General features: G+C 44.2%; 1 protein-coding gene across 2 annotated transcripts in view; it reads right to left on the bottom strand.

Annotated features, from left to right (window-relative positions):
* gnao1b (guanine nucleotide binding protein (G protein), alpha activating activity polypeptide O, b) overlaps window positions 1-19,785 on the bottom strand; it is a 211,135-nt gene that overhangs the window by 49,712 nt on the left and 141,638 nt on the right. The window lies entirely within an intron of this gene.

Below are 19,785 nucleotides of genomic sequence, written 5' to 3'. Positions count from 1 at the left end.
CACTCAAAGATCACACGGAAACGTGAGAGAAAATGGGAGCAGTGAAGACAAACCCCATGTCCCCTCCCCCACCTCTTGCACGCTCCCAGCAGCTATCCTGAGTTCATCTTCCGATACAGCAAACTCCAGCTAATCACTGGATTACTGGATAATATGAATTTTCAATCAAATGATTCTTGTGTAAATTAAAGGTTTGTCATCTCAGTATCAATCAACAGTGAACTTGAAAAAAATCCACCCTTGTAGAGAAAAACAGAGGCCTCTCTGGTCCCAATTTCCAGAAGATGTTGTTAACTTAGTGGTACCGCATGTAATAAACAATAGACAATAGGGTGCAGGAGTAGGCTATTCGGCCCTTCGAGCCAGCACCACCATTCAATGTGATCATGGCTGATCATTCTCAATCAGTACCCCGTTCCTGCCTTCTCCCCATACCCCCTGACTCCGCTATCCTTAAGAGCTCTATCTAGCTCTCTCTTGAATGCATTCAGAGAATTGGCCTCCACTGTCTTCTGAGGCAGTGAATTTCACAGATTTACAACTCTCTGACTGAAATGCAGCTGAAGGCACGTTGGCCAATATTGCTGCAAATATATCTGATACAGTGCAAAGGGGAAAGAATGGAGGGGAACGGATCTCTTGGAGAGCAGCGGATTAGAGGAGGTTCCAAAGACTAACGAGGAAACTGGGATATTTTTTAATGCCCAGACAATATTTTACCGGCAACCAACATCACTAAAATGTTCAGTTACCCAGATGTTTATTTTATTGCTTTTTGTTGGGATCTTGCTGGCTTTAAATTGGTAACTTTACATTATAATAGTGATTACACTTTCAAAAATATTTATTTGGCTACTCTGTGCAAGGGTGGTGAAAATTATCGATCGTTATAATAGCTTCACTCACACCAGTGCATTTGAACTCTGTCCTTACACTTTCCCAATGTAACCCTTGCCAACAGTCCCTTTGCGAACACCTGATTAAATGGAGATTAAGTGGATTGTGGGTATATGGACAAGCTTGCAGAGGAGGTAGTTAAGGCATTTATTATAACAACATTTAAAAAACATTTGGACAAGTACATGGACAGGCAAGGTTTATGGGCCAAACACAAGCAGGTGTAGATGGGGCATCTTGGTCAGCATGGGCAAGTTGGGCCGAAGGGCCTGTTTTCATGCTGTAAGACTCTATGACTCTCTTTGACTGTATTGCACTCATGATTCTCACACATCTCACACATGATCTCCTTTGAATAGCAGAACACACCATCCTCAAGTAGGAGGTTGAACTGATGTCCCACCATCCAAGAGAATGGACTGGTATGAACTGATACATCTACACCTAAGGTATCACCATCAATAGCAGCACAAGATTAAGCACTCGTCTTGTATCAACTAATAACCATTCCACATGTAAACTGGCCCAGCACCGTTTGCGCCCCTTATTGTTCCTTGGTAACTTTGTTCAAACCAGGAAAACCTCATGCAATTTTACTTTGAAACTTGGTTATGGGGTGGGAGTATTCTGGTAGGGGGAGGCCACACCGTGGCTGGTCATAATTACTGATGCGCTAAAAGCAATCTTTGGCTCTGTTGCCCAGGGCAATCAGCAGAGAGACACCAGTAATGCAGCCTGAGCCATTGACCCGTCAACACTACAGCGTTCCCTGGAACCTCACCTCCACTACCATCCACGGGCAACAGGTTCAGATGCCGAGGCAAATGGAAATGGAAACCTGCACAGAGCTGAACAAGATGTTCACCTGCACTGCTGCACCGTCAGGTCCAAACTAAAGCAGGTTTGGTGCTACTCAGAAGGATTTGGCATAATTTGGGAGCAAGTCAAAGCATTGTAAACCGTTTAGTTTCTCTTCTTGTGGATCAGCGATCCTTGACCTCACTAATTTGTACATTTAATGCAGCAGTTATGGTTGCAATTTAAGATATAATGGCATGACGTTTTACAGGTTTAAAAGCTTTGAACAAAGTTGTCAGAGAACTTCAAAGGGGTGCAAGGCATGAATTTCTTGCTTCACTCGCAGCTGCTCAGCATTAATTTAGATACAGTGGAAAAGCTTCAAAGAAACAGGTTAAAAGCTGTCATCAATATTTTTAGCACACAACCACGTGTGCATTGAGACCCACATGCTCACACACACACACACACACACACGTACGTGCACACATTCACGCGCGAGTGCACACACATGTGCACACAGTGCGTACATGCACACACACTCACAAGTGCATACAAAATCTTTGAAATAAAGAGGGAAAGACTAGATTAAGAGAGGGATAAAAGAGGGAGAGGTAAAAAGCCTCACTGCCTTCCATACAGCAGAATCTAATCCAGAAAGACCCCCGCTGATCCTCCTTTAGTGAAGGCATGGTGAAGGATTGCACCGTACTTTGGAAAATTTGAAATTGATGCCTATAGCACATCCTCTTGACTAATGCCAAACAGAAATTTATTGAGGAAATTACACAAAACATCAGTTTCAAACGCATTGAAGGCAAAAATTAAGTGACTTATTCCTCTGGAAAAAATTGGAGCAAATAAAAATCTAACTATGTACTAGATCAGAGATTAACCAACATTAGGATGGAATGAGCCGCAGAATGAAGTGGTGTGTTTACTGACACAACTTCACTGAGGTTTAAGCAAATTACATTGTTTGCACATTATGTGAGAAGGACAGTCGACAGATAGTCAGTGAGTTCTTGAGCAGACATCGGGGACAGACAGAACTAGTGAGGGAAACCACTCAACCTCAGCGAGTGGGTTAAGGTCAAAGCAGCAGGAAGTGACCACTTCCCATGGGACAGTGCAGAACAAATAGAGGGAAATAGAAATAGGTAGGGCACAGAGTCAACTGGAACATTGGAACAAAGCCTCCTCATTTATTTTGTGAAGCTAAAGTTCATCAGGAACCAAGTTCCAAACATTTTTTTCTGAAAGGAATCTTCTCATTCGTTGTTAAACTGGGATGGGGTTTCACTATCTGTACCTGACTCAGGAGAGTTGCCTGGGACTGAGAGAGACCAGTTTGATGTTAGCTTTCAGGGAGGAACCATGTCGGCAAAGGCCAGAGTCAGGCTGGGACATCCTCTTCATGACGGCTGTTGAAATGGCAGCAGCCATACCCAACAAGATGAGGCCCAAGGACCATTGCCATGGTGAGGGCAAGGACAGGCTGCAGTCCTGGCCCAGGGTAAGTACAGACGCCGTAGACTTCTACAGGCTGGGTTTACTAGAGTTCTGAGACGTTCAGTGTTGTGGACACCACCATGGTAACATTCCCTTTCCCTGCTCCATCTAGCCCAGTGCACGCAAGAAAACAAGCGGTGCGGTTGGGGAGATAAGATTTTTTTCACTAGCCGTTTTTTTGTACACCAGGGGTACAGACCCCGACCTCTGGTTCTTGTGACAGCCCCCTGCACCCTACATGGGCTCTGGCTGACATGCAAGAGATTTGTATGCTGCCAACGCACAGAAGGTTACTGAACAAGTGTTGGAAAATGGGATTATTGTGGCAAGGAACTTGAAGATTGGCATGGATGTGGTGGGTTGAAGGGCCTGCTGCAAGAACGATTGGATTTGCCAATCCTAACACATATAATTGATCAAAGAGAAATATGTAGGAAGGAACTGCAGATGTTGGTTTAAACCGAAGATAGACACAAAAAGCTGGAATAACTCGGCATCTCTGGAGAGAAGGAATAGGTGATGTTTCAGATCAAGACCCTTCTTCAAAGCAAAATGTATTATTTATCATAATACCCACCAATTCTATTCCATGAATTACAAATGCCAGAGAGACCCAGGTTCAATCGTGACCTCGGGTGCTGGCTGAGTGAAATTTAGCTATTCTCCCTGTGACTGTGTTGGTTTCCTCTGGGTGCTCCCACCTCCCAAAGACGAGTGGGTTTGTCGGTTAATTGGCTGTTGCAAATTGCCTGTTGCAAATTGCCCCTACTGTGTTAGGAGTGGATCAGAAAGTGGGATAATATAGATAATATCGTGTGAATCGGTGTGATCAAGGCTCACCATGAACTTGTTGAGCCAAAGGGCCTGTTTCCTCAATGTATCTATAAAAAAAGAAAACCTAACTGAAACATCAAAAGTTGTTATTGATGGGAAAATTCCCTTTGGGTAAATTGATTCTCCTAATTTTGTGAAATCACCAGAAAGTTGGCCATGACCAATATTCCTCCCCAACAGGAAGGAAATTATATATTTAAAAATGTGCTTTGGAAAAAAGGATTTCAAAACTATGATACCACATCATGCATCTTTTAAAACTAAGAGGTACACATCTTCATGGAGCGAATACAGATAACACTACAACAGGAGGAATAAGCAAAATTGTGTAGAGGTCTAAATTTTAATCCAATGACAGAAACCTGGCAGGTGCCTTTGGCTTTGCTAGATCATACAACCTGAACAATTGCCTGAAAAGCTGAAATGTGCCTTTTAATTGACAATTTACTGGTTTGTTTAACTCAACTGGACCCCAGTGGAAAATCAAATTATCAAATAAAAGCAGGGAATTAAACATAGAAACATAGAAAATAGGTGCAGGAGTAGGCCATTCGACCCTTCGAGCCTGCACCACCATTCAATATGATCATGGCTGATCATCCAGCTCAGTAACCTGTGCCTGCCTTCTCTCCATACCCCCTGATCCCTTTAGCCAGAAGGGCCACATCTAACTCCCTCTTAAATATAGCCAATGAACTGGCCTCAACTACCTTCTGTGGCAGAGAATTCCACAGACTCACCACTCTCTGTGTGAAGAAATGTTTTCTCATGTCGGTCCTAAAAGACCTCCCCCTTATCCTTAAGCTGTGACCCCTGGTTCTGGACTTCCCCAACATCGGGAACAATCTTCCCGCATCTAGCCTCTCCAACCCCTTAAGAATTTAATATGTTTCAATAAGATCCCCCCTCAGTCTTCTAAATTCCAGCGAGTACAAGCCTGGATGACAAGTATGACAAGTTCAGACAATGGACAGGACCATTAAAATAGATATGTTCATAAAAATGAATGTGAAAGATTTGTGCAAAAAGCAAGTATTGTGAGAGTATTTAAGGTGTTTGAGAATGGATCTGGAATGGTTTATGGTGTCAGATGGGCTGGTAAACATTTTTTTATTGGCAAAACAACAAGCGGTGGGGTTGGGGAGATAAGACAATTTTTTCACTTGATGCTTTTTTGTGATCTGGATCTTACTGTCTGAGAGAGGTGTGCGGGAAGATTCAAGGGAAAATTGAATTTCTACTGGAAGGGAAATAAAAAGCTGGACCACAGGGAGATTGCACGGTGTCACTGATTGGATAGGCTTATCAAAAAGCTGGCACAGGAATGACGAGACAAAGGACTAGTTTAGACAAAGGAGTCCTTTGTCTTTAGTTGCTTTAGTTTAGTTTAGTTTAGTTTAGAGATACAGGGGGGAAACAGGCCCTTCGGCCCACCGGATCCATGCAAACCTGTGATCCCTGTCACTAGCCCTATCCTACACATTAGGGACAATTTGCAATTTTTACATTGGGTTTATTGCTGAGTGGGGTTTCCCACAGGGGGGGAGCCACCTCTGATCGGTATCTCCTTGGCTCAGGCTCACCAGACTTTCTCTCTGATGAGAACGCCAACTCGCTTTTGTTTGACCTAGGGCCTAGATCTCTGCAGCACTGTGGCCAAGATGCATGTTGCTGGCCTGAGGCTGTCGAGGGGAGTGTGTCTTCAAGGGCTCATTCTGTTCTTAGGTCTCCAGGTGAATGTCAGAGGCTGTGTTAGGTTGGAAACGGTCCGTTCCATTTTAGTGCACGATTCTGGATGTAAACCTCCAGAGCTCCCTTTTCATTGACCAATTGACCCATGTAATTTTTGTAGGAAATTTAGTCGTGCTATTCACAGTACAACAAAGAAAGATATCTTAGGCAATAAGTCTTTCTGTAGTTTGGATCAAGTTCTAGTAATCTTGGTTCGCCAGATACAAGTTTTCTCTACGAGTCTATTTAACAAATTTCCAAAATCTGTGTTTTCATGGTATTCAAGTTAATAAAAAAGTTATTCCAGTCCACACCTTTACTGAGTTTAATTATGCACTCCCTGCATGTTTGAAATGAGGGACATTATGGTGACATTTTTTTAATCACAGCCTTCAGTTCATATTCAATCTTATATCTTGCAAGGTTTTGTATGTGTTATCTCAGAATTTCTGCAAAAGCGAACATTTTATAATTAATTTTGCATGCTAAAGCTTCCACAGGTAATTCTGCTAACAAAACACTTACAGCATCTCAGGTACTGCAAACCTTGCCTTAAAGACCCACGTGCTCCAGCTCCATACCTATGAGGCCATGTTAATGCAACCACTGTACCTTCAGGGGAACAGAACAAAGCACTGGATGGGCTTCCAAGATTCAGAATACCTCTTGTCCCTGGACTGCTGCCTGCAACATGTCTCCAAGAGGAATGTACAGCTGCACTGTCAGTAAGTCGTATCGTCATAGAGACTCGGCGTGTCATGATCACCCCATCTCCATGGCAACCGTGCGTAATACAAGGGTTAAAACAGGCTTTTCAGCTCAACCAGAGTTGTCTGCTATCAGTCCCTATGTCGTGCAAGCAGACTCGCTCACAAAAATAATTTGGTGCTTCGAATAATAATTGGGCTCACTTGGAAAAACTAGGCCATGCAGATCTTGCAGCCCCAAGGACATAGAGAAGACAAACCTCCTCCCAAAGACATCCCAGATTTAGCTTGACTAAATAACCCCTTTCCCATACCTAGAATAAGAAAGCATGGTTGACTGCTGGTTGTAGATTAGAGAAGAAGCACAGGCTTATTGAGTGTAGAAGTGCATGCTATGATCAGGGTTACGCCTCTCGGCCCCTCAAGCCTATCCTACCATTCAGTGTTATTGTGGATGATCCATTCCAGGCCTCATCTCTTCCTCTGTGTCTTCATGTCCCTCAAACCCTCAATTTTTCAAGGACTTATCTAACTGCACCTTAAATCCATCCAGTGATCAAGCCTCCACAAGTCTTTGAGGCAGAGCATTCCAGAGATTCATCTGTGTGAAGACATTTCTCTGTACCTCAGTCTTAAATTACTTGCCTTTTATCTTGAAACTCTGTCGCCTTGTTCGAGACTCTCCCATGGGTGAAAACCTCAAGGCTAGGCACTTCCAGAATTGCCAGAATGTATAATGGTTTGGGGCATGTATATAAATCCAACATTAATTTCTTAAGGCCATCCCTTTGGCTCTGTCTATCCCAGATACTCTCAGTGAGTCGCACCCATTGCCTGAGTCAGGAGATTACATACCATTCATTCCCAGTAATGTGCTCAACAAGTTTCCAATCTGCAAATTAATGTTAAACAAATTTGGAGGAAACAAATTCTGTTTAAGGAATTGTCTTCAGTTATTTCAAGAAAGTTCCATTTATAAAGTCTACCAGACCACTGTTTCACTGGCGGCAGCAAGTGGCTCCTGCTGCTAAGCCAGTGGACTATGTGACCAGGGTCACGTAAGAAGAAGCTATAGAGATCTGTGAGCTCTATTGATAACATTTAGACTCTGCTTCATAGGATCTATGGGTTCCACCACAGGCCAGATAACATGGGCTGGGCTGATGCTGTACCGGAGACTAGACACTGGATGAGACATCAGCATCTGTGTTCTGGTCCCAAAAGCTGAAAGGCTCAGCAAGCTTGAGCAAACAGCAGCAAGTTATCCTCAGTTATTGGAGAAGTTATCCAGGTGCCTTGGTCAATGTTTCTTCATCACCAATGACTTCAGCGTGTGTGGGAGCTTGCTGTCCACAGTGTTATTTCTATCTAATGAAGATATCTAATGAACTAAACTATCTAATGAACAGAAATGCTCAGGGAAGGAAACGTTCCTGCAGTTGATCGACACAGAGCAAACCAATCAAGCACCAGACTGCCTTTACATAGCACCTTTAACTTTCTTCTCAAAGGCCTCACAATCACTTAAATAGGCTTGAAGCATAATCACTGTTATGGGTTGTAGAAATGTTTGGTTTCAAACGACAGTGAGATAATGACACAATAATGTACCCGAGTGATTTTGGCCTGGGAGACACAAAAACATCAGTAATAGCAGTAATAGGGGTGAACATAGGCCATTCTGCCCCTCAAATTTGCTGAGCGTTTCAGTGTCAGATCTTTTGATTCAACACCTTTTTCCTGCACTGTCCCTACATCTATCAATTTCTCCAGCACACAGAAATCTTGGTTTTAAATGATATCAATAACTGAGTTGACATCTGTAGGTAAATAATTCCGAAGACTCATAACCCTTCGAAGGAATTTCACCTCATCTCAATCTGAAACGGATACCTCTTAAATTTGTAAATGTCTTAGTTCCAGACTTAGCCAGAGGAATCTTCCTCCCTGAATTCTCTGTGGTTCAATGAGGTTACTTCACATTCAGTGCATAGAATAAAGGCCTAGTCTACTTAATTTTTCCACAACTGACATACTTGCCATTCTAGGATGTTTGCTACACCAGAGTGAACTCCTCCCTTTTTCAAAAAGTGCCATAAAGTGTTTTGGATCTGTCCGAGTGACTAGACTTGTTTTGGTGACAATATAGCAACCTCTCCCAACCTAACTATGGTACTGAAGCATTGAACAAAGTGGTGTGTTCTGATCCTGGAGGTTGGATCCTCGGAGGTTTGGATCCTGCTGCATTTGAGTCATAGTTCCAGAAACCATGAACTACAACTGAAACGTCGCCACTAAACTAAATTGGGCATGGTTAATACTGCCAAGCACTGGTGCCGACAATGGTGGTGGGGCTAGACTGTGGAAAAAGAGCATTCATTGATGAAACATTTGTGCCGGGCATGTAAAGTGGATCTTATGGGGTTAGCTGCATCTTTTTAATGAAAAGCTTTTGACAAGGTCCCACACAGGAGACTAGTCAAGAAGGTAAGAGCCCATGGGATCCAGGGCACCTTGGCAAAATGGATAAAAAAACTGGCTTAGTGACAGAAGGCAGAGGGTGATGGTAGAAGGGTGCTTCTGTGACTGGAGGCCGGTGTCCAGTGGGGTGCCGCAGGGATCGGTGTTGGGTCCCTTACTGTTTGTAATCTACATAAATGATCTGGATGTCAACGTACAGGGCATGATCAGCAAGTTTGCAGATGACACAAAGGTAGGGGGGGGGTGGTGAATAGCGAGGAAGGGATCTGCAAGCTGCAGGAAGATATAGATGAGATGGTCAGATGGGCGGAGCAGTGGCAGATGGAATTTAATCCTGAAAAGTGCGAGGTGATGCACTTTGGCAGAAATAACTTGGAGAGGGAGTACACCATGAATGGAAGGACCCTAGGGAAGACAGGGGTACAGAGGGACCTTGGAGTACAGGTACACAAGTCCTTGAAGGCAGCAGGACAGGTGGACAGGGTGGTCAAAAAGGCATATGGGTTACTGGCCTTCATTAGCCGGGGCATCGAATATAAAAGTAGGGGGGTAATGATGGAATTGTACAGAACACTGGTGAGGCCACAGCTGGAGTATTGTGTACAGTTCTGGTCACCACATTATAGATAGCTTTGATAGCTTTGGAGAGGGTGCAGAGGAGATTCACCAGGATGCTGCCAGGGATGAAGGGCCTCGACTATGAGGAGAGACTGAGCAGACTGGGGTTGTTTTCCCTGGAGCAGAGAAGGCTGAGAGGGGACATGATCGAGGTGTACAAGATCATGAGGGGCATAGATAAGGTAGATGGCGGGGAACTTCTTCCACTGGTGGAAGGTTCAACAACGAGGGGACATAGATACAGGGTAAGGGGAGGGAGGTTTCGGGGGGATGTGAGAAAGAACTTTTTCACCCAGAGGGTGGTTGGAGTCTGGAACTCACTGCCTGGGGTGGTGGTGGAGGCGGGAACACTCACAACGTTTAAGAGGCATTTGGATGGGCACTTGAAATGCTACAACATTCAGGGCTACGGTCCAAATGCGGGAAAATGGGATTAAAATTAGACTGTGTTTGGTAACGGGCGGCGTGGACACGATGGGCCGAAGGGCCTCTTTCTGTGCTGTAGGACTCTAGGACTCTATGAAAAGAAACAGGCACTTATTTTAAACCAGGCATCCTATCAGTTTTCAATAAGCTGAAAGGTACTTCAAAATTACTGATATACTGTATTTCATGTTGCACTTTAGTTTGTCATTAGGGGTCTTCAATGGGGAACACAACATATACAGGAGTCTTAATACAAATGGCGCAGCGGTAGACCTCCTGCATCATAGCGCCAGAGATCTGGGTTCCATTCTGACCTCGGGTGCTCTCTGTGTGGAGTTTGCAGGTTCTCCCTGTGGCCACGTGGGTTTCCTCCGGGCACTCTGGTTTCCTCCAACACCCCAAAGACGTGCGGGTTTGTAGGTTAAGTGATCAGCGTAAATTACCCCTAGTGTGTAGGGAGTGGATGCAAATGTGGGATAATATAAAACTGGTGTGAATGGGCGATCGATGGTCGGCATGGACTCAGTCGGCTGAAGGCACTGTTTCATGCTGTATCTATAAACTAAACTAACCCCCATCAAGACAAACATAGAAACATAGAAACATAGAAAATAGGTGCAGGAGTAGGCCCTTCGGCCCTTCGAGCCTGCACCGCCATTCAATATGATCATGGCTGATCATCCAACTCAGTATTCTGTAGCTGCCTTCTCTCCATACCCCCTGATCCCTTTAGCCACAAGGGCCACATCTAACTCCCTCTTAAATATAGCCAATGAACTGAAATAAAGCCAACAAACCAGACAATCTCTTCATTTTGGTCCCTAGAAAGAGCTGGAGCTCTGACTGAACATCATCTCAGTCCGTCTGTTCTTTGAACATCGGTCAGGGTATGATGCGTGATCTATTCTGATTTTGTACAACTAAAATGAGTAAGGATTAATTATGCTTTTGTGTTTTCTCTTTAAGACATCATCAAGTATTCTTCAATGTAGCTATGGAAACACACATCCCAGCTCCCACCCTCATTCTCCATCACATGGCAGAGTGAGATGGTAACTATAGCAACTAACACTCATTGACGATGCAATCTACAGGCCACCAAGGAGGCTCCTGCCTGTTTTGCCATTAAATTATTGATATCATGAAATATTTAGAAACCCCAGCTAATACTTGCATTTGTCGTGTTATCAGTACAGCTCTGCATCATTGGACCAGTCTAGTTGGATAATGGACTGGATAATATAGAAAGCCCAATCATGCATGACTGAGAATAATCGAAGAAACAAAGGTGATTCCATTGTTAGAGGCTGTGGGATGAGAACAAGGATGGGTGGACTCAAATGAAGGCAAATCTATATTTAAGCCCCTTTTACTGAAGATGTTACACAAGCATGGAATGTCATTCATTTGTTCCATGTACCTTCTATATCTCTCGTTTCCCTCTCCCCTGACTCGCAGTCTGAAGAAGGGTCTCGACTTAAACGTCACCTATTCCTTTTCTCCAGAGATGCTGCCTGACCTGCTGAGTTACTCCAGCTTTTTGCGTTTATTTTCGGAGTAAGCCAAAATCTGCAGTTCCTTCCTGCACATGTGTAGGTACATGTTTAGGTACATGGAGACGAGCATGACTATGAGATGTGTAAAAGGAATGAATCTATGAGATATACATCTCAAAAATAGGTCTCAATATGAGCAGCTGAGAGTAGGTGGGGTTTCAGAATGGACAACCTCGACAGGAAGCTTGGCATGTCCATTGAACAAGGTAGGTCAGGATAGTGCGGTGGATGTTATGAGGATGTCCAGTCTGAAGGAGTGAGTCACCCTACTTAGATCAATATCTCTCCCAACAAATAAACATTTGGCTTTCTATTTAAACTGCTTAAACACCAAACACACAACAATGGGAGTAACCCAGGTCAACTCAGTCTTTAAATGTCCTATTCTGCTTCTGTTTTTCAAAATTTGTGTCTAAAACCAGCTTGGGCTGAATGCATGGAGATTAGCCAGGCCAGGTTCTTCTGGAAGGACCAGCATTATTGCCAACTTAGTTTGGGGGCAATAGTCACATTCAGCTTCCTTTCAAACAGACTGCAATACTGACCTGTGCAACCGATATTGGAAACTTTAGAGATGCCTACCTTGCAACAATTACATTTATTCGCCTAAATAGAAAGAAACACTTTGGGCTGACTTACCACTTCACTCTGCCTGATCAAGTTAGTTAAAGGTAGTAATTATTCAGAACAAATAGCTGCACTACACTGGCCCACTGAGTCCACACCAACCATCTGGCACCAATGTACATAAATCCTACACTAATGATATTTTATTCTCTCCTTGTACTCATCAACTGCCCTCAGATTCTACCATTCACCTGCACACCACAAGCAATTTACAGTAACCAAGTAACCTACCAAGCTGGACCTTTCTGAAATATGGCAGGAACCCAGAACACCCAGGAAGAATACGTGCAATCGCAGGAAGAATGTGCTAACTCCACACAGATAGCTTTGGAGGTCCAGATCAAGCATGGCTGCCTGGCACTGTGAGGCAGTAGCTCTATTAGCTGTGCCACTGAACCATCCCTGAATCCGGAGGGGATGTATCCAGGTTTACTGAGTGAAGTAAGGGTGAAAGGTGAGGAGGTTGTGACAACAACTTTTCATGGTGTTGGACGGTTCCAAATATCAAAGGCAGAGCATGGTAGACTAGAAGGTTAGGTCACATGGGAGACTTAGCTAACTGGATACAGAATTAGCTTCATGAAAGGAAGGAGAAGGTGATGATGATGGAAGGGTGATTTTTGGACTGGAGGACTGTGACTTGTAGTGTTCCTCAGGGGTTGGTGCTAGGCCCATTGTTGTTTGTGGCTTATATCAATGATTTGGATGAGAAAGCACAAGGCATGATATGTAAGTTTGCAGGTGACATTAAAGTAGATGGTATGGTAGACAGTGAAGATGATTATCAAAAATTGCAGCAGGATCTTGATCAGCTGGGAAAGTGGGCTGAGGAATAGCTAATGGAATTAAAAGCAGAGGGGTAGCATTTTGGAAAGTCAAATGAAGGCAGGACCTTCAGAGTAAATGGTATAGCCCTGAAGAGTGTTGTAGAGCAGAGCAATCTACGAGCACAGGTACATAGTTCCCTGAAAGTGGCATCACAGGTAAATGGGTGTTCAAGGAGGCATTTGGTTCATTGACCTTCATTGGTCAGGGTATTGAGTGTAGCAGTTGGGATGTTATGTTACAGTTATACAATGCATTGGCGAGGCCACATTTGGAGTATTGTGTTCAGTTTTAGTCACCCTGCTATAGGAAGGATATTTTTATGATGTGCAGAGAAGATTTATGAGGATGTTGCCAGGGCACAAGGGGCTAAGCTATAGGGAGAGATGGGGCAGGCTAGGGCTTTATTTCTTGCAGTCCAGGTGGCTGAGGGGTGATATATATAAAGCGATGAGGGGAAGAAATAGAGTGAATGAATAACCAGGATACAAGAATCAAAAACCACATGACATAGGCTTAAGGTGAGATTTAATACGAGCCTGAGGGATACCTTTTTCATTCAGAAGGTGAGTGGTATATGGACTGAACTGCCAGAGGAGGTAGTCAGGGCAGGTACTATAACAGCGTTTAAAAGACACCTGGACAGATTCATGAATATGAAAGGTTTAGAGGGATATGTGCTAAACGCAGGGAAATGGGACCAGCTTAGATGGGGCATCTTGATCGGATGTGGACAAGTTGGGCTGAAGGGCCGACTTCCATGCAATATGACTCTATGATTCACCATCACATCCTGTTCAAAAAGTACAAGGAGAAAACTAGTAATTGTAGGGCAATTAATCTAAGATTATCCTTGGGAAACTAGACAATAACATAGACCAAATTGATAAGCAGCATTTGGTCCTAAAGCATATATAAGTTGGAATTCAACCAAGGGACGCTGTTTCAGTGTTTGCAAAGCGAGATCAATGTTCTGGATTTATTTGACTTTCCAAAATGCTACCCCTCTGCTTTTAATTCCATTAGCCATTCCTCAGCCCACTTGCCCAGCTGATCAAGATCCTGCTGCAATCTGGAACTCAACTGCAGAGATGACATTTTCTGGATGTGGAGGTGATGTTCCAGCACCTGTAACTCTCCTTCTGCAGCACTGTATGGAATTGGATCACTTCATCCCAGAGACAACCAACATAATGTGCTGCTGGGAAGACTGCACTAATCAAGCACTTCCTTATCTACCTGCCACTCTCTCACCCCTTAACCAATTTCTTCACCTCCCACTGCCCCCCCCCCCCCCCCCCCTCCCCCGTAACATTTCAGTTACAGCCACAAAAATGTGTGAAAAATCCATGGTCTGCAAACTCAGAAGCTCCTTGTAAACTGACAAGTCCTTCAAACTGGCTACATTTTGGGGAACTTTAATCCTAGAATGATGCTGAGATTTGTTTCACAAGGTCACTGTCAGGACTCGATGAAATGCAGCCTGTGTTAAGTGCGACAAGAAGCGAAAGGTACCTTTGAAGTACAGCCACGTCATTAAACATCATCTTCCAGGATCCACTGCTTGGATTGTATGTAGCTGCCAGCTCGGTAATATAAATCCAATCAGTTTCACACTCTGATGCACTACAATGATATCTTATCTTGTCCTGGCCTAAGCATAAGCCCTTGAATGCAATGCATACTCAGCAACTCCATTTGAAAGCAGACTGTTCTGCCTGCAGCTGTGATCTTAAACAACAACAGCAACATGGAATACACAGTTTGGGGCTTTGTCAATAAGAGCATTCTTGCCTCCGAGTCAGAAGATTAATGGGGTCGTACAACAAAACACTGAGCACAAAACCAACCAAGTGCATGCGATGAAGGGACAGTCAGAAGTGTCGCCTTCCTTGCGGGGACTGTGCGGGTCGGTCGGGGACGAGCTGTCTGTCCGTGGGCGTGGGGAAGAGAGTGGAAGTTTTGTTGCCTCCATCACAGTGAGGGGGTGTTTGGAGTCACTGTGATGGACATTTGTGTTGAGGTCATGTGTCTTGCGTTCTTTTTTGTGTGTGACTGCTATGTAGTTTCGTTCGGTACCTTGGTACCGAATGACAAATAAAGCTCTGTTGAACTGTTGAACTGTTGAAGTCCGTGTCCAACCCTGGCAGATGCCAGCAATTAAATGGCACTGTGGGCCGTTCTCCAGATGCTCTGGTTAGTATGATGCTCCAAACATCACCATGGACATTTTCACTATTTTATCTGTGCAATTTTTCCATTCACAACTTGCCTGCCACATTTCCTGCAACACCTGAAAAAAAGACAAAGTGCTGGGGTAACTCAGCGGGTCAGGCAGCAACCCTGGAGAGCATGGATAGGTGACGTTTGGGTCAGGACGCTTCTTCAGATTGAGTGTAGGGGTGGAGAGAAAGCTAGAGAGAGGAGAGGCAGGATAAAGTGTGGCAAGTAATAGGTGAACACAGCCGATGGGGGGGGGGAGGGAGGGGGGGGGGGGGGGATAGGCAGATGGTTGGACAAGGCCAGGGTTTTTTTTTAAGAGTGTGAGACAAAAGGATTGAAGAGTTGCGATTTGTGAACCCAGAAGAAGGAATGTAGGTGGATGGGGCACTTTGTGTCTTTTTTTTGTTGTAAACCAGCATTCACAGATTCTTTGTTCCTACAACACTTAATTTAATTTAGTTTAATTTAGAGATGCAGCATTGAAACAGGCCCGTTGGTCTACTGAGTCCGCATCAACCAGCGATCCCTGCACACTAACGCTATCCTGCACACACTAAGAACAATTACAATTATAAATGCCAATTAACTTACAAATCTGTACGTCTTTGGAGTGTGGGAGGAAACCGGTAATCCCTGAGAAAACCCATGCAGGTCACAGGGCGAACATACAAACTCCATACAGACAGCACCTATAGTCAGGATCGAACCTGGGTCTCTGGCGCTATAATGCAGCAAGACTACCGCTGCGCCACCGACCTAATTGGCTAAAGAATTTGGAAAGCCCTTGTACTGTGCATGATATGACGTAGATGTGTGTTTGTTTAGTTGCATTCCAATGAGGTAGGATTGACAGCGTGATGCAGGAATTGTCCAACAAAGCACGAGCAGAGATTAGATTTGTTTCTTGAAGCTTCTCGATGATCTGGTGGTAAGTGATCTAAACAAACAGATCAAGAAGCTCCACAGTGTACCTTAGATCTGTCATGAGTAAAATCCCTGGTTAGTTTGTCATTCAATGGGTTTAGAAGAATGAGAGGTGATTCTTGACAGCATGGCTGCCCAGAATTTGGATTCACTGTCTCAAAGTAAGTAATGAGAAGGGAGGCATAATTAAAATTTACCAGATTCCTACTCAAAGGAAGTGAATCTTTGGAATTCTCTATCGAGAGTGTTGTGAACGCTTCGTCACCGAGCGTACTCGAGAAAGAGGTCAACAGATTGTTAAATATTAACGTATTCTAGAGCCATAGTCATAGAAACATACAGCATGGAAACAGGCCCTTCGGCTCAACTTACTCATACCAACCCAACATGCCCCATCTACACTAGCCCCACCTGCCTACATTTGGCCAATATCCTTCTAAATCTATCCCATCCATGTACCTGTCAATATGTATCTTAGATGTTGTGATAGTACCAGCCTCAACTACCTCCTCTGGCAGCTGTTCAATATATCCACCACCCTTTTTGTAAAAAAGTTGCCCCCCAGATTCCTATTAAATCTCTTCCCCCCCCCCCCACCACCCCCCTCCCTCACCTTAAATCTATGTCCTCTTAGATTATGGATTGGCTACTGTCCTCTGAACTGGGATATGGGAGATAAGGAAAGACAGTGAGTCACCCAACATATCTGCCACTGCCTGCTACTCAATGAGGCCTATCTGCCAGGATACATCAGGAAAGTTGGAGTAGTCTTCTGTAAATAAAGCAGCCAACAGAAACAATCCTTGTTGCAACGCAAAGAGCTACAGAAAGTGACATGCAAATTCATGAAGCACTTTTTTTTTTTTTAACATATTTTTTGTTTTGTATGGTCTTTAGTAAATTTAATCAAATGGTTAATCAAATGGAATTCATTGCCACAGACGGCTGTGGAGATCAAGTCAGATGATATTTCTAAAGCGGAGATTGACAGATTTTTGATTAGTAAGGGTGTCAGGGATTTTGGGGCAAAGGAAGTAGAAAAGGGTTGAGTGGGAAAGATAGATCAGCCACGATTTAAAGGCGGAATAAACTTGATGGGCTGAATGGCCTTATTCTGCTCCTAGAACTTCTGAACTTATATATTTTTTATTCTGAATAAAGTTTATTTTTGTTAAAAAAATAGATGCAGTCAGTGCCAATGGGATCATAACCTGGTTTTCAGAAGGAAAAGTAGAAAACCACATGGATTAAAGATGTAAACAGACTGGTTACAATAAAAGTGACGTTCTTGCCTTAGAGGGAGTACAGAGAAGGTTCACCAGATTGATCCCTGGGATGGCGGGACTTACATATGAGGAAAGACTGGATAGACTGGGCTTGTACTCGCTGGAATTTAGAAGACTGAGGGGGAATCTTATAGAAACATATAAAATTCTTAAGGGGTTGGAGAGGCTAGATGCGGGAAGATTGTTCCCGATGTTGGGGGAGTGCAGAACCAGGGGTCACAGCTTAAGGATAAGGGGGAAGTCTTTTAGGACCGAGATGAGAAAACATTTCTTCACACAGAGAGTGGTGAGTCTGTGGAATTCTCTGCCACAGAAGGTAGTTGAGGCCAGTTCATTGGCTATATTTAAGAGGGAGTTAGATGTGGCCCTTTTTGCTAAAGGGATCAGGGGGTATGGAGAGAAGGCAGGTACAGGCTACTGAGCTGGATGATCAGCCATGATCATATTGAATGGCGGTGCAGGCTCGAAGGGCCGAATGGCCTACTCCTGCACCTATTTTCTATGTTTCTATGTTTCTACATGCATAAGATTAGTGGGCAACGAGGTGGGTGTAAGTCACAACTGAAAGATTGATTGTTGTAGATGCAGAACAAGCAATTATCTATTGGAGGCCCCATCACACCTAATGGGATAGGTGGCTATTAGCTAACTGAGAAATATAACAAAGAGCAGTACAGCACAGGATCAGGCCCTTCGGTATGTTGTCGGCATGATGTCTGTGTCCAACATTATTAAACTAATCTCTATCTGCATGTGACCCCAACCCTTCCATTCCCTGCATATCCGTGTGCCTTTTTAAAAGCGTCTTAAACTTCACTACCTTATCTGCTTCCACCACTACTCCTGGCGGCATGTTCCAGGCACTCTCTGTTCTAAGAGCAAAGTGTGCAGTGCAAGAATATCTAATAATGGCGCCTTTCCCAAACTCCATGCTCAGGCCAACAAGCAAAGGCATGGCATTCCCTACAACCTCGGTCCTTACCCTCTCCCCAAAAGGAGGAAGTAGAGCTGGAGGGGAAGGATAGACTCCATCACAACTCCTGCCCCACCTGATGGTTGGCTGTGGAAGTGCAAGTGGACTTGGAAAAACCTTCTGGCTGCTTCCCATCCAGTCCCAATGAGGCGGTGAATAATACAAGGAATGGGAGTATTCTCCAGAAAATGGTACCGTTTGTGGCTGCATTTACAGTCATTTAATCATCCAAGAGCACTGAATTGGTTCAAGAAAAAAGGAAGCACTGGGAATATTCTTCTTAACCTCCTTAAGTGAAGGCACAATCCTGTAGCAGGTCAGCACAACACTAACTCACACTGACAGGTTTTATGGATGCCATCCACAATACAAGCAACATAAAAGACAAGAAACCTCCAAACCAGAGCAGCCTAGAAATTTTTCGGCACTGGAAGAAGAGCATTGAATGGGAAAGGTAGGGCTGGCCAAAGTAAAGAGAGCCCACAGCTGAAAAATTCCACTGCACACAGAGCCCTAAGCCTTGTGCACAATGGAATGGGCTCTGCAGGTTTAAACCACTTGGAGGTATTTTCTCACTGCCACTGAGGCAAAGCAGGAGTGAGGAGGTTTGCATGGAGGGCACCCACCTGTAGGCTAGTCTACTGTCCTGGTGGATTGGATCTGGAGCAGGCTTCATGCATCTGTTGTGAAACCGTGTTCCCGCCCTAGTGGTCCAAGCCATTGATGGACCACCTGTGTACAAAAGGATCTCCCGGAGGAGCTGTGCAAACCTGCAGCTCTAGGCAACACTGTGCATGAATGCATCAGAAGCACAGAGGACCTGGAGGCAAGTCTGCAGACTTTGATGAGGACTCAATAGTTTACTATTAAATTGGTCACGTTGTGTAGTGTCTCAGAGCTCCAGGCAAAATTTCTAGCCCTTTGTGTGTGTATTTGTGTATCTGTGTGCATGTGTGCATGTTGCAGTCTTTGCCAGCCTGCAAAGTGCTGTTTAACACAGTTATACAGTACAGAAAGAGACCCTTCCGCTCACCAAGTCACCACCGACCATCAAGCACCCATTACATTGATCCTCAACTAATCCCGTTTGATTCACCCCGCATTTCCATCAACTCCCTTTTGATGCTAATACTAACCTGCACATGAGGGCCAGTATACGGTGGCCAATTAACCTACTTGTGTGCACGTGTCCAAATTCTCTACAGGCCCACCACATCCCTGGACACAGTGGCAACCCAGCAAATGGCCACATACGTCCCTCGGCTGCAGCAGACCAGATGCTGGAATGAAACCAAATTCCGTAAGCAGGAATGAAAGCTCATGATTACAAATTGGTCAAGTGAGAGAAAATGAGTACATAGATCTCA

This window comes from Rhinoraja longicauda, chromosome 6 (genome assembly GCF_053455715.1).
Source record: "Rhinoraja longicauda isolate Sanriku21f chromosome 6, sRhiLon1.1, whole genome shotgun sequence".
In the NCBI taxonomy this organism is placed as follows: Eukaryota; Metazoa; Chordata; class Chondrichthyes; order Rajiformes; family Arhynchobatidae; genus Rhinoraja; species Rhinoraja longicauda.
This window is presented reverse-complemented; position numbering and strand designations above follow the sequence as displayed.